The following is a 16,351-nucleotide window of genomic DNA, read 5'->3' as shown; positions in this document are numbered from 1 at the left end:
TCTGTAAACATTCATTGTTTTCAGACAGGTCTGCGCCAGGCTTATAATCACATTATTGCCCCCCCCCAAACAAAGCAATCCACTAAGCCTTTGTTATCAGCTGCCTGGGAGACATCAGATACATGCCATTTTCACTTACAAGGGCATTATGTCACATTTCCAACCTCATGCAAACACTGCTTTTAATCAAACAATGTGAGAAAAGGCTCCTCCTTGAGGCAGGAAGCCCTCAAATAATCTCGAAACAACAAATCAAATGTTGGGTGATACAACAAGGAATTTCCAATTTGAGCAGGAGGCAAGCAGCCGTGCTGCAGTGGATCCACTCAAATATGAATTTGCACAACGTGGGCCACCAATAAGCCCGGGGCTGTTTGGAACCTCTGTATAAAATGAAAGCTCTGTTTGTTCCTGTGAGGTCCTCTCAATGGAATTGTGAGCAGAGTGCAAATGATTGGGGAATAGATTTCCCGCACACGAATGTAATGAGGACCTTCACCCCCCCCCCGCCGCCCCGAGCAGCGAAATGCCCAGAATGATATCGGTTGAAAAGCACGGCGTGGCATCATTACAGCGAATACACTTTAATTATCCTTGAAGATTTTAGTTATTGAGAGATTCTGGTTTTGAAAAACATTCAGAAGCACCCTGGTAATCAGAATTTCAAGTTAAATGAAGAAAAACGAATGGTATAAACTGTCAGGAGTATTTTTATCCTGCTTTTGAAAAACATCCGTAATGGGGTCCGCAAGGTTAAGACATGGATCTCTGGATTTGTTCCTCCGTCTGCGCAATCGCCTCATGTGACAGACAATTTCTCTGTCAGATGTTTTTCAAAATGTCCCACACATTTGCACAGGAAAGGTAGCACCTTTGTTTGACTACAAAGACAGCGCAGACGTTCCCATTTCTCTTTTAAATGACACCGACAAGGTCCTGTTTATTTCTGCAGGGAAGAAATATCCGTTTGGAAGTCATTTATGTTCTGCCAGTTGGAAAGAGAAAGGAGGGCGTTAAACAAATGGCCATTCGAGTGAGCCACAGCCAACAGTGGATCAAACTCTACAACATTTATACGCCCACTGAACGTCATAATGACCGGCCATATTCAGTAAGCACCACTGAATATAAAATACTTCAGCAGGAAGAATACTTAACAAGTCGGCTGGGATGAATCCTGTCATCTGCAAAGGTTTAATGTCTCGTCATTACATGACTAAAAAGCGCAGCAGTTCAATGGCAGAGAAAAGCGTGCCGGCTATTTTTGATGTTCGACTTAAACGCATAGTACGTGGTTGTCAAGCGTTTTGAAATAAAGCTCTCAGAGAGCGCTTTTAGACATTCTCTATTAACCAAAAACAAAGATAACTCCGTAATGTCTACGGAAGAGATTTGGCCAACGTTTCACAATAAATCCGAAGCGACGACAGATTGAAAAACAGTGTTGGTAAGACCGCCAGTCAAGCAAAAAGAGGAAAACATGCTCACAATTTACTCATATCTGGAAATGTTCTTTCCTGAGGCATGACGAGATAGTGAGGCAACGGCATTTTTCATTACAAGCTCTCGTGGTGGTTACATTAAGGTATGACGTACACAGTGTGGGCCGGCATGTCCTGCAGCTTTTTGGAACTGACAACTTTCTTTGTTTTTCCACTTTTTCTCTAAGGAATATATATATATATATATATATATATATATATATATATATATATATATATATATATATATATATATATATATATATGTGTGTGTGTGTGTGTGTGTGTGTGTGGATTTTAAATCTTGCATATGATTAGCCTCAGGGAAATTACAGAAAATGTTTGCAAATGTGCCATTCAGTGAAAGAGATACTTTAACAGAAACCCGGATTGTCGATATTATTTAAGAAATGATGATTCATTCACAGACTACTTGAGCTGATTTAACTAGATTAACTAAAGTCTTGCCACTTTGAGTTACTATCTCAATTGAATCAGAAACAAGCTCATTTATTGGCTTTCCCAACCAATCTGTGGCATTTGTGATGAATAGATTTATCCGTCTTCACAAGAGTTTTCGGAGCACGTTGTCCGGGCTCCTCTGCATCACTTCCTGTTAACTTTATGTGACTGCCACAATTACAAGTTCCCTCCAGAGTTACACTGGCTACTCACTGCAGTGCTGGATGTCGACTCTCACCCTGTCTTTTGGAGGTTACGGCGAGCTTGATGAGATGTGGGAACTCCCAAGTCTAATCTTTCTTGAGGATTTCAGCAGCTGATTTTGTTGGAGACCGAGACAAAGCCGAGCATTCAGGCCCTAAACATCTGCTTGCTTATTCTGGGATGCCAGAGCTGTAACGGTCACCTACCTCAGTGTGTGTGTGTGTGTGTGTGTGTGTGTGTGTGTGTGTGTATTTTTGTTTTCTTGCAGTGTGTTTTCTTATCTATGATTGGAACACACACACAACAGCAGATTCTCTTTGTTGGCACGCCAAGTATGCAAATTGAAATTAATCTTTTTTTTGTATATCTTACACCTTGAACACGTTTGAAGGGAAACAATGGTGGAAAAGTAGATGCCATGCATTGCAAGGTGTGTGTGGGGAAGGGTCTGATTAAAACATTTCATTAGAATTAGGATCCACTTTGTAACTTGTCTGCGAGCCAACCCCAAAACCATCTTCAAAGTAGAGAAACAGGAACTGATAAACTTTACATCTTCCCCTCAGTGCTGACTAATGAGTTTTTTTGGCCCTAATTAACCCAGTTATCTTCCCTTCTACAACTGTCAACAATACCTCTCATACAAGCGCCACGGGTAAAACACAGCCTTTGTGAAATTAGAATTAGACTGCCAGTTGCACTCATCCGGCTGTCATACGAACAAATACAGAAGATGAGCTCCCGCGGTGTCCTATGAAGACGACATCAAAGAGCAAAAATAAGTCACTTTGTGAGCACTTACAAACACAATCGTGAACACACAGATGTACAGATCTGCATATGTGCATATATCAGCATCAGATAAGACTCAAACCAAGAGGACGTGAACAACAACACAAGGTTGCTGTTGGAATCAAGTGGAGCAGTGATTACAGTGTTGCTGTGTCAGGGTATTTGGGCTTTTTACTTTCTTTCTTTTTTGCATAAGCTGGTGTGTAGGTGTTAGATTTACTTTTCAGCCTCATGGAGATGCTATGGATCTAATATAATGGTGGAAGGTTCTGAAAAGATAAGAAATATATCCAGGGTGGTTTAAAGTCTTTTTTTCCTTAACTATCGTCTTTAAGTGTAAATTGAGATTTAGTAAGTGGACACTGAACCATAATTTCATGCACATTAACTGAGTCTATTTAATAATTCCTCCTTTTATCGCTATACATTCTGATTTAAACTTTGATGTTTTACATTATGGAAGCAATATTCCTTATCTCTTGTAATCCTCTTTGTATGTAAATTAGTGTTATTGAAGCCACAGACAATACAAACTTATTTGCATTTTATATTTACATTGCCATCTGCTATACTAATGTAAACTATTGGATGTGGATATACTGTACTTTTATAACATATTTTCAATGGCAAGAAAACACAAACTGTAGCTTTCTGGAAGCATCTTTTTGGTTCGGGGTCCCATTAACATGATCATGGGAATGTGTATAAATAGCATGTCATTTCCACATTTGATTATGATGCATTTTGGGCTTTTTTAATGTAATTTAACGCGACGGCGTTGCAGTAATGTTGAGGCAAAACAAACAATAACAGCAAGCCCCAACACCTATTAGTTTCCTTTTGGATAAAAACATCCTGGGAATTGGTGTTAAATAACGTACGCAAAGTAAAATACGTGAGAAAAAAAATGCAACAGGAAAAACAACTCTGGAAAGACGAACATCGGTCTTCAACACCCGTTTTCTGTTTGCAGGTCCTGCGTGAGTTTGACCTTGCCTCCCACAAACCAGAAGTAGTCTCTCTCACACTTTATACTACGTCACATGTTCAGAGCGTAGCACATTCACACGGATAATTTTACGTGGCAGTTAGTTCACACTACACACATGGCATGCAAAATGCAGTAACGATGTTATGTTGCACCAAAATGACTTTCTTTTTTTTGTTGTTTCATTCATTTGCTGACTGGTGGGAGCGGGCTGCGTCCCATGGACCCCACTGCTGCATGCTTAAAACAATCATTTCATTTTTTCAAAAATGAATTACGTTCTCATCTTTAAATATTTCTTTAATTTGACCTTATGAAAAGCCAGTAGGTAGCAATTCATTGGAGGAGTAATCATTCTCGTTGCCACAAGCTTGGCTTGCACTTTCTTAGAAAGACTGTCCTCCAAGACCAATGACGCCATCGATTCATCAAGTGACCCAGAAAGACGTGTGTTTACATCTAAGTAGCAAAAAAAGCCTTTTGGCAGCTGTAGTACTTAGGACAGGAGGAAAGGAGGAAGTAAGGTGACATAGTTATAGTGTCAGAATCTGCATAGGGAGGTGGTCAACTGTAACTATGAAGTGACTTTAACCTAAACCAAGATCTTCCTCTATAGCCACAGCGTTATCACATCATAACACAGGTTATTTTTCCACCAGTGATTCGGATTGATTTTGTAAAGCAGATGATGAAAGACACATCTGACAAGAAAACAAGAAGCAGAGAAATTACCATAAAGTTATTACAGCGAATAAGATGACAAATCATGTGTCTGGTGTTATATGGTCTATTCATCAGCAGTTTGTGTGCCAAATGTCATCTACAAAAAAATTGCTATCCTATATAGGGACTTGGTGTGATAGGCCCCAGACAGCTCCAACTTCATATTACAACTCTAATGAACAAATTGTAAAAAAAAAAGAAAAAAAAGAAACGTGGACAAAGGAAATCAAAATGGACTAATTGGGGACTTGGGAGGAATAGTGCTGAGCATAAAAGTTCTGCCAACATCAATCACTGTTATAGAGCACATAAAAATCCATTGTACAACCCGTGTTTTACAGCTGGAGTCTCTGAGACCCCAAAGACAAGTGATTTTACGTAGCTTGCTTTTGAAACATGTCATTCGTCATCCAGTCCAAAATGTCTTAGTGTTCTCCATATGACCAGCTGATTTACTAGTGTTGGAGCCACAAATGTGCAGTTAGTCACGATGTGTGTTGTTCCATTTAGGAAGCATAGGCAAATCCCAATAATAAATAAATACAGCAGACATCTTCGAGGCCGGCATGGAAACAGATCAGAACAACACATCCTTCATCTGGCTGGAGGAAGAAGCAATAAACTAAAAACAAACAGAGCAAACCCTTCAGTTTTTAATCCAGTGACAATTTATTTGGGAAGACGGGGAATGAGCCCAGTCACCTCCCACACAGCGTGTAAACCTGTAGCTTTTTTAACAAGTTGAAATTAAGTGTGCAATTTTCTAATCTGCAAGGCTGTTGTAGTAAATCATTTTAAAGCTATTGTACATCAAAATAGAAACAAAAAGTTAAAAGTTAACAAGGGAAAAGTCACCTTAATTGCTACAGAGACCGTAAACGTCTCGCTTGCTCCCTTTTTATATGACTGCATATCACAGAGTTGGCCAGAGCATATGGAGAGAGGCTTCTATAAACAGTAAAACGGACATAAACCTCTTCTGCTGATGGCCTTGTGCAAACAGACAAAGGTTGCTCTTCAATTAAAAGGGACGGTTTCCCATCAAACGCTGGTCCTCTTAATTTTTCTTGTGTCTTCTACCGCTGCTCTGGTTTCAGAGATTAGAGATACCGTTATTCTATTTTTATGTCACTTATTTTCGCTGTAGGAGAAGTAGGCTAGGAGAGTCGAGCTAAGAGAGGTGAGCTAGGAGAGGTAGACTAGGAGCAGTAGACTAAGAGCAGTAGGCTAGGAGCGGTAGACTTAGAGCAGTAGGCTAGGAGAAGTGGGCTAGGAGCTGTAGGCTAGGAATGGTAGGCTAGGAGAGGTAGGCTAGCAGATGTAGACTAGGAACGGTAGGCTAGGAGAGGTAGACTAGGAGAGGTCGGCTGAGAGTGTTAGGCTAGGAGAAGTAGACTAGGAACGGTCGACTGGGAGCAGTAGGCTAGGAGCGGTAGACTTAGAGCAGTAGGCTAGGAGAAGTGGGCTAGGAGATGTAGGCTAGGAATGGTAGGCTAGGAGAGGTAGGCTAGCAGATGTAGACTAGGAACGGTAGGCTAGGAGAGGTAGACTAGGAGAGGTCGGCTGAGAGTGGTAGGCTAGGAGAAGTAGACTAGGAACGGTCGACTGGGAGCAGTAGGCTAGGAGCGGTAGACTTAGAGCAGTAGGCTAGGAGAAGTGGGCTAGGAGATGTAGGCTAGGAATGGTAGGCTAGGAGAGGTAGGCTAGCAGATGTAGACTAGGAACGGTAGGCTAGGAGAGGTAGACTAGGAGAGGTCGGCTGAGAGTGGTAGGCTAGGAGAAGTAGACTAGGAACGGTCGACTGGGAGCAGGAGGCTAAGAGAGGTAGGCTAGGAGAGGTAGGCTAATAGCGGTAGATTAGGAGCAGTAGGCGAGGAGCGGTAGAAAGCATGAAATGTATTCAAACTGTAGTCAAACTGCTCATGTTTTGCACTTTTTTTGCACTTTTTGTGGTATTTCTGGAAAATGAAATGTTCATGAAATGTTTCATAATAACAATACATTTCATGAAATTAACATCACACAAACAGCAAAGTCGTTGGCTCCACTGGAGTGGAGGCAGCCCTCCCTGTTGCTATTGTTGCAGTATAAAAACAGTGGATATAATGTGTTGAGGGTCCCGACCGCCGCGTAGTGACTTGTTTCATAATCAAAATGTAATCATTATGGTCTGATAACATTTGGAAAGTTTTGATGAGACACAATATTTCATTATTTCATCGCCATTCAAGCTAGCATCAGGCTAAAACGGGAGTTGAGAGTCTCGACTGAAAAGGCTTCTTCTTTTGGGATTTGGCAGACTAGACTACAATCTTCTGTTTGTTATCAATAATCGTTTAAACTGTTATTGATGTGTTTCTATGTAGTCAAATTCTGTGCATAAATTGCATTTACCTTTTAATCCGGTTCCGGCGGAAGTGTACGTGTGGTGCGCATGCCCCAATTGAGTGTACAGCAGTGAGATTGGCAACAATAATTGTGTCATTTATAAATACACTGTACATACGTATATTATTCATCATAATTAACTTGATGGTATATTTAAGATACCGCCCAAAGGAGAATAATCCTAAAACTGTAATTGAGCATACGTATTTAAAATATAAAGTGTGATTATCTACATTAATTCAATAAAACACCATGATAATATTTATTTTCCATATCGTCCAACCCTATTTCGGGGCACAACATGTATAGGAAATCCAAAATGAAACTTTTTTTTTTGTTTACTGTTATCACCACTTAAACCAACTGATGCCTGACTTGAAATGTTGTAAATACAACCGCACACGTTCCTTCTTGAAGGCAGCCATAACTATGATTTGTCGTGACAATAATTTGCTCCATATCACAGATGAGTTATTTCGGGCATATTTACATGGTGAGTCATTTTTGACAAGTCTCACGTATGGTTTGGTCCCTGGTTGACGCCAGCCTGCTTTTGTGAGAAGTCTGCACTTAATCAGTACAACATATTATTAAATGGAGTATTATTTATGAGTGTCTTTTTGTGGCATCATGCAAATTTGCTGGAAGAGCCGCGTCGTGTCTGTCCATTTGCTTTTGTGTGTGTTCTTTTACAGAATATGTTCGGACTCAAAATTTAATCACCAGGATAAAGACTTTGGTTTCACACCAAAGTTGCTCTTATTCTATTTTAACGCTCTTGACAGTCTCAAATCCCTCAATGAGACATTTCCTCCCCCCACTTTTTAAGATTTTATCCTCTTTTGATTTATTCTCATCGTCTCATCTCGCCTACTATTTTATTCTCTCCCTCCAAACGCTCTTCTCCATAAATTTAGATTGAAGTCAAACTCGTCGGTTTCGCTCATTATCATAAAATAATGGGCTGTGGATATTGAGGAGACTCTGGCAAAACTTGATCCCGAAATACCACCAAAATCTGCATAGTCTATCATTTTCTTCTTTTCATACTTATCCTTTTCTTTCCCTTCAACCCCTTAGCTTCACATGTCAGACTTCATTTTTACCGGCCTCTTCCAACTCCCATTCCCGAGCACACATATGGGATGATCAAATATACTGCTGTAGTCTTTTACACAGCCAGGGCCCCTCGTTCAATAAGTCCATAACTTGTTAGCTTTCAACCCACCTACTACCCAAAGCAAAGCAATGGAGAACCATTTTGCATCAAACCAATACTGCACACAGTCTTTTGAATCCCTTGTGGTGTGTTTACGGTGGCTGTGAGAATTCACTGAAGTAAGATCATTTCGGTTCATTTCGGGGGAGATATTTTTTTGTTCCCTCCCTCCTCTCCCATTCTGTCCCCAGCCATCACACATCTACAGATGACGCCTCAGCCAGTAACAGGCACCCGACACTAAACTGTAAGAACAAGAAGCCTTCTCAGGCTTATAATTCCTCCTGTTGGCATTAGTCTAAAAGCTCATAGGTGGCTCTCCGCTCTGTCACAGTTGGCATTTTTCAAGCTCAATTCGTCCCTCCTCTCCAGTATACATGCCCATCACAGGCTGCTGGTCTTATCAATAACACCTTGACAAACAGGCACACAAGCGGACACACAAACCCCTGGCCTGGCCGGACAACTTAACAATGAGGAAACGTGTTGTATTTGTTGAGCTGGCCACTTTCTGTCGGCGAGGTGAGGCATACAAGGAGAGAAATCGCTCTTTTCATAGAAGGAGACAGTGTGCCTTTCAGGCCTGGACACGGTCGGGTTCCCCAGTCTCCCAGGATAGATGAGGACGCTGCTGAACAGTGGCCCTGTTGTGGCCCAATAAAAAGTCACAGGCTTTGGCACTCCTGCCTAACACTGGCAAGTAGCAATGATAATTACAGCAGTGATTCACTGTTTCTTTTCTTTTCTTTCCGCCATAAAGCTCAGCCACAAAACCCGCCGCTGTAGCGGGATAGTCCCTCAAACATATTGGTTTAGTAGAGAGTTTCATTTAAAATACTATAGACACCTAAGCAAGCCTGCCCTTGGACCGGTATGATTGCATTTGAAATGTTATGTGTTTTGTTGGAGGGCATTTGGCTCATTATCAGAGCCTGCGCTGACGATCCCACGAGGCTGCCCTGACTCATGTGCCTTCTTCGAGGGTGATGCTTGAGGGAGAAATGTATAATTATGAAATCAGTGCGACCGTTCTTTCTTTGCTCTGTTTTTTATTTATTTTTTGGTCCAGCCCGAGAGAGTGAGCTGGGCTTTCTGCATCACTGGGGCTTGGCAAACCTCAGTGTTAGAGATCTGATCCTCTACAGGCGAGAATGCCAATACACTCTAAGGAATATAGATTAGAGATGTTTGCTGGAGAAGCAGATGAAGGCTGGCGGAGGAGGAGGAGGAGGAGGTGGGGAGTCTGATTGTTCCATGTATATAGTGACAAGGCATGCAAAGCAATACTGTGTTTCAGAAAGCTACGGAAGATATTGTGTGTGTGTGTGTGAGAGAGAGAGAGAGAGAGAGAGAGAGAGAGAGAGAGAGAGAGAGAGAGAGAGAGAGAGAGAGAGAGAGAGAGAGAGTTTGTGCATTGTGATCAGGCCACAGAAAGACTTTCAAACAAGTCACAACAGATCTAAAGTATTATTCAGGTCAAACATGTTATTTTCCAGGGGAAAAAAAAACATTAGCAGAAAATATCCACAGGTAAGCTGTTTAGATGTTGAGGAATCCTACTGCCAAATTCGACACACGCGCACGCACACACACACACACACACACACACACACACACACGGATGCGTACATGATTTCAAGAACTCACCGCGGTTTGGAACAGCAGACAAAGTTGAGCTCAGTATTTCCCATCCTCCTGCTCAATCTCGGTGGCTCTCAACTCCCGATGTCGTAAACTCATGTCACAGTTTATCAGGTTGAGAAGCAACTCCGCGGAGAAAAAAAAAACACACACAAAAAACAGCACTCCAAAAAAGCTCTGGCGCGCACTCGGATGATCCAACAAAGAGTGACCAGTGATCGGCTCCGGACCAATCCGCCGCTCCAGTGAGAAACTTTCGCAGGGGGTTAAAAAAAAAAAAGTCGGTTTATCCGGGTGTAATGCAGTTTCCTAGAAGCAGATCGAGGCTCTGACCTTTCCGTGTATAATGACTTCACAAAATGAAATCATCCAACAGGAGAGGTAGTCAAGAGGAGACGAGTCGAGGAGGAGGCGGGAGGGAGGGGAGAGACTCAAGGAGCGCAAAGGGGCTGTCGATTAGGAGATTAAAAAGACGCGTTTGCGCATTCGTTCGGTCCAAGCGGCGGACAGATGCGACGGAATGCGGCTACCGGGACGCGCACAGCCGCCCCGAGGAGGACCCTCAATATCCTGTTATGAATCCCACCCCGGCAACGGTTGTTGTCTTTTTCTTTTTCTTTTTCTTTCTCCCCCCTTACTTGACCCGCCTACTCCGCATCGCTGTGTGGAGGAGCGCAGGATCCTGGACAAACTGGAGGTGAAGGCGCCCAGCAGCAAATAGCGGGGCATGAACGCGCACGAGCTCTCTCCCCTGTGCCCATCGCTCTCGCTCTCTCTCTAACTCTCTCTCTTTCTCTCTCTCTTTCTCGCTCTCTCTCTCTCTCTCTCTCTCTCCCGCTAAGTCACATGTTTAAGACACAAGTAGCCCTCTGTAACGACTGCCAACTGGACTAAGGTAGGGCGACGTGGCGGGAATGATAACGCGCGTTTCTGCCAACAGTCTCCCTCTCCTCGTCACTTTAAATGAAAAGCTCTGATTTGCACTGAGCGGAGTGACAGCCTTGTCGATAACTCAAAGCCTTGATATAGTTGTGTTAATGTCGCAGTTATTTATGGGAGGATTGAGTAATTGTATATCCCCATAATTGCTTGGGTGGTCCAGTCCAACAAAAAAAAAAAAAAAGTGCCTTCGGAGAGGATGCCCACATTGAAGTCCTTTATCTGTCTGAGCTGTCACATTAGTAAGAGGAGAAGTGAAGGTGTTGAGCATGATGCCCTTAATCCTCTTTGGGTTGTGGAGCATGCCTATGCATGAACCATGAGTCTTTAAGTGACACTGCAAATGGCAGCTCTGCTAAATGCACCATGCAGGGGAGACTATGGCCACTGAGTGAAGGAATAGATGCTGGCATTCTCATAATGACTGTGACAGCACACATTACAGTAACAAGGATCACAGCTGTTAAACTGCATGCAAAAGGTTCCTGATTTCATTTCAGATTGCTGTGTGATCAAATACAGCGCCAGAGCATGTGGGATTTTTTTTACTAGATAGGAAGATTGTTTCATCTGAATTATACAATAAATCCAACAAATGATACGGCCACTCATTAATCATGCATCCCAAAGTGAAAAGCCTGTGAGGACATATCAAATAGTGAAAGGCAAAATGCTGATTTTGTTGCAATGAGTGCTTGTGTGTGACTGAAGCATGTAGTAGATACAGATGAAGTGTAACTAAAAGTGAAGGTGCTGCATCATGTGCAGTGCAATGTGGGTGGTGTGCATGATGGGTAATTTGTTAATTCACGATTCTGCATGGGGCGACAGAGGAGAAACTCATTCTACCCAGAAACAGCAGAAATGAATCTGGGAAAGCAATCAGGTCTGTGGAATTCCACAGGCGCCGCAGCCTCAGTGTGGTGCTAATTAACCCAGTTCCCCGTGTATTTCACTGTCCATTTAGTATGCTGCGATGTGCCGGAGCCGTCCGCGCTTCTCAACTTGATTTATGCCGCGTCCCAGTAGAGATTTCTGCCAGATTTGTTGTGTCACAGACTCCCATTTTATATTCCTAACTGTCAATTCTGATCAGGACGCCGCCGCAAAAAAAAGTGACAATGTGAAAGAAAAATGTCATTAATTTAGTCATTTCCTTAAGTGTATTCACCCGTCTGTTTGCTACGTCAGGAGAAGAAACGACAGCGTCGTTTCAGTCTTCGTCCATTTGTCATATGAAAGCTTTCCGCTCTGTGGTTGTCGTGGCAGATGATAAGCTGGTGGACGGGGTGCTGCCCATGGTGCCGAATCACCAGCCTCTCGCTGCTCGGAGCCCCTGCACATCACTGAAGTTGCATTTTCCGGATACAAAACACTTAAATAAGTTATTCAGACGATGTATATTAGTTAAGCCTTACCAAGAGTGCTCTCATTTCACAACAGCAAACTTAATTACTAACCACTTTAGGTGATTGTGGGTTCTTTGACAAAAACACTTCAACAGAACCGACATTTCACCGGAAATATATATCAATATTTTTCCTTCTCAAAATGACTCGTCAGTGTTTCCTTTCTTCTTGTGCCACGAACCACTTAGTACTGTAATTCCATTAATTTTGCTATCAACCATTAATGACTACCATTAGCATATTAATGAGTGATGTTCATGAAATGGATCTCCATCATGTCTGGTGGAACTGGAGCAGCCCAGTGGATTTGCCGCTCCAGTGTCTGTGATGAGCAAGGCTGTGTAACTAATTTACACCTTAAGCACAGTCTCATTAGAGGACCTGAGTGAGTCTGGAGAGCGTCACATTCATTTAAAGCTCCGTCACTGTCTGAACGGCTGCAGAATGTGTTCCCCCAATTGGGAGAGAGGTGTCCTGTAAGTCTAATTCTTTTTTTCTTCTTCTTCAATTTCTAATCCGAGCGTTCTGTTCAGATGGGAGTTAACGTTCATGTCGGCGATGAGTCAGTCCTGAGTTCGAGATATAACTCTTTCTTTTGTGGCGGTGGTTCACCGGCGCCACAAGCTCGCATGCTTGTTTTGATTTAACACGTTTTACAACGCCGACTTTAATGCACAACTGGATTTGTGTTTGCTTCCCGTTCCGTGCCCCATCGCAGTCGATCTTACTGTAGCAGAATGCCTGACAGTCAGGCTCCTGCAAACTCTAAAGGCAATTCCTCCACAGTCGCACACAAGCTGAACCCCCCTTTAATTTGACCTTAGCCGTCTCCAATATCCCTCCGGCAGCCATGGAGGACAGTTGATTCAGATAACTCCATTCCACTAGGCCTGTAAAATGAATTTAGGTCTGTTCAACTAAGGGCCCATTCATTTTGCCTCCATTTTACCGTCGATCATTTCCCCAGAATACCATCAGACCAGCAGTTATCTATTCTATATTTAAAACAGCTAGGATTATTTGGTGCAGGGGATGAATATACCTCATACTTCATACAGATTACCCCAAGCTATCTTGTGTTACCTTCTATCTATTGCTGCACTACAGATTCAGTATTAGAATATAAGCCAGAGCCAGCAGTATCATACCCTGTATATTATGGAGTATGCTTATCACTGCATACCCGGGACAAAAGGTTCATGCGAAGAGAAACTTTTAAACTGCTCAGAGGGGAATATTTAACTTTTGTGTCCCATCAGACAGCAATTTCTGTTTCGTACCCTCTCGACTTTTTAAGAAAACGAGTAGTAATCATCATTATTTACCCTTTGTTGAACACAGCAAAATCTCAAGAACAACTGATTGAGAAAGGCTTAATGGTACTCAGGGCTAATGCCTTCATAGCGAACATCTCATCACATCATACACAGTTCCCAAATGCACTCTTGTACTTATTATAACATAAACAACACTTTGTGTAATGGCCAATATGAGGCTTAATGATGACCCTGATGAGAAGAGGGATTAAGTTGATACCAGAGGCAGTGTTGGGGAAAGGTGAGATAACCTTGTTTTCGGCTAAAAAGGACAACAGTAACACTGTGATAGTAATCAGTGTTTTCATTCACGATATTTATCACGGTATGACAGGTCCAGTGCTTAACAGTGTGGCTGCTAATTCAGTGGGATTGCAGGACTGATAAAACAACTGTGGAGGGGGATGAGAAAGGTAAGCTGCTTTGTCTACCTTTGAGTAAACACAGATCACATTCGCAATCTCATGCGGACATTCTTCCCGGCCATATGGTGCTGAAGAACTGCAGTGCTTCAGTAAAGTTTGGAGTCATAACTGCAAACTGTATTTTCTTGTTGCAACTAGAGAAGTAAACTCATGGCCAAGAAAAAAAAAAAAGGTTGGCACAAATCCCTGGACAGGCTAAAAAAAAAAAGGAAAGAGGAAGAAAAAAGTTGAACATCAACTACAGTCAAAGTGCCCTTAGGTTAGGCACTGAACTTACAACCACCCTGCTAAGCTGTTCAATGTCCAACAAAACAGAGCTGTAATACACATTTGACAAAGAATTCCCAAAGCAACAACTCTCTTGGTGTTTTTTTCATCTTTATATATATATATATATATATATATATATATATATATATATATATATATATATATATATATATATATATATATATCTTTAGTATAAATGTTTAAAACAGAAAAAAGCGTTCATTTTCGTCTTTGCAGTTAAAGATTTCAGCAGTGCAGACGTTATCAGTCAGTACTGGTAAAAAATAAAATAAAAAATAGCAATAGAGAAGCCAGATATGGATAAACCATGTTTTATACCGAGAGTGCTTTTATACCTTGAGTACGCTGCCATGGAGGAAACCTATCATTGAAACCCAATGAACAGAGATAGCTTTAAGATTTATCAGAATTGATATAGTGTTGTGAAAGAGAAGGCTACGGCTTCTCCGTTACCCATCCATCACTGATGATGTGTTGCAGATAAACTACGAGGCAGCAACAAGCTCTTGCTGAGAGGCTGACCTCGTTGATGAAAGCAGAAACTCCCCCATGGCCATCCCGCCATGCACAGCCTCCTCTTCTCAATACAACAGTCAGAACTTGTCTCTGTACAAGGGGAACTCATATCAGCACTATTACTTGTTGGGGGTGGTGTGTGTGTGTGCACTGACAGAAAAGAACAAACCCTCAATTTGTCTTTAGACGTGGGATGGAAAGTCCCCGCTCTTCAACATCAGGTTAAAGTCAGAAGGCACTCGGCAGCTGACGTCTTCACTAGCCGCTACCTCCAACGCCGAGCACGCGGCCGCACTAAACGCGGGAGCATCGGTGGGAATTCAAACAAAAGCAGTTCGTTGGACTCAGGAAGAATATCCTGCGTGTGGAAGTTGAGGTGAGGCTGCAGATTCCGTGTGCCGTGTGCAGCAGGAGTGTGGTGGCTGAAGACGAAGAACAAAACAATATAAAAATGCAAATGACCCTATCAAGAGCTGGTTGTTGTAAGAGTAGCATGTATTTGGAGAATCACTGAGGCAGTGTGTGTGTGTGTGTGTGTGTGTGTGTGTGTGTTTGTGTGTGAGAGAGAGAGAAAGAGAGAGAGAGGGATTGAGAGTGAAGGAATTGGCAGCTGGGCAGAAGAGTTAGTTTCGAGGTGAGTATTTAAAAATGGCAAAAAGCTGTCACATGAGGCAACAAAGCCATTCAGGTTCAGGAAAAAAAACAATGTTGGGCTTAAAATAACTACACAACCTTATGAAACCTGTATTTGTTTGACTGAACCACCTCGCCTACTGAATCACAATAGAGTTGCATTGTCACGTGAAACCCCAGTGCGTGTCAGTCAGAGGTAAAGGACGCCGAGGGGCGGGACAAAGCATCGGTGTTTGACGGTGATGACAAAGTACTGGTTTCCTGTTCCTTGGTTTTCTTCTTCTTACAATGACCACGGATCAAATCTAATGGCCCCATGTCAGGTGACTTCACTTTCAAAACATTTTTTTTTTAAATATGAATTTCAGCAACAATATACTAGCAATAACTGTCCCTGTAAGTAGGAATGTCCACGTCTTTGAGTTCAGTCCCTTAAAAGCTATTCAAAACGATAGACCCCGATAGACTTAGGGGGTCAAGACCTCTTTTTCCCTGTGTTTCAGTCCACATAGGATCCCCAAATTAATTCCCAGAGTTTTTTTAAAAGTATTATTCGGTGCCTCAAGGCCGTTTTATACTCGGGTTTTACGCAGAGACGCAAGCAGGCAGCACACGCATGGCTGCCTTTGCGTGGTCAAATCAGCCATTTTGCGTACTTGCGTGCGTCACCCCAAATTTCTGACTATCCGTCAAAGCAACGCGAGCCCGCAAGGCTGCGATTGGTCCTCTAACCACATCCTTTCTGAGTCTTGCAATTCTGGTTTCATAGCATAGTACCACTGTTTTCAAAAGCCACAGCAGAAACACGAACAATGGAACGTTTGGCTGAAGAGGTCCGCAAATATGAGCATTTATATAACCCGTCTGACGGAGTATAAGGACACACAGATGGCGGTAAATTCCTGGAGGGAGATATCGGTGAAC

At 42.4% G+C, this 16,351-nt stretch overlaps 1 protein-coding gene across 2 annotated transcripts in view; it reads right to left on the bottom strand.

The window, feature by feature from the left end:
* brinp3a.2 (bone morphogenetic protein/retinoic acid inducible neural-specific 3a, tandem duplicate 2) overlaps positions 1-10,677 on the bottom strand; it is a 46,324-nt gene extending 35,647 nt beyond the window's left edge. The window contains exon 1 of one of the 2 annotated variants that reach the window (XM_068589843.1): positions 9,905-10,677. The gene's annotated coding sequence lies outside the window, so the exon portion shown is untranslated. The remainder of the gene's footprint in view (positions 1-9,904) is intronic. The other variant, XM_068589842.1, reaches the window with a different exon arrangement.
* Between the last annotated feature and the right edge of the window lie 5,674 nt (positions 10,678-16,351).

This window comes from Clinocottus analis, unplaced genomic scaffold (assembly GCF_023055335.1).
Source record: "Clinocottus analis isolate CAN_PGR_092001 unplaced genomic scaffold, fCliAna1.0.p SCAF_23, whole genome shotgun sequence".
NCBI classification, from domain to species: domain Eukaryota; kingdom Metazoa; phylum Chordata; class Actinopteri; order Perciformes; family Cottidae; genus Clinocottus; species Clinocottus analis.
This window is presented reverse-complemented; position numbering and strand designations above follow the sequence as displayed.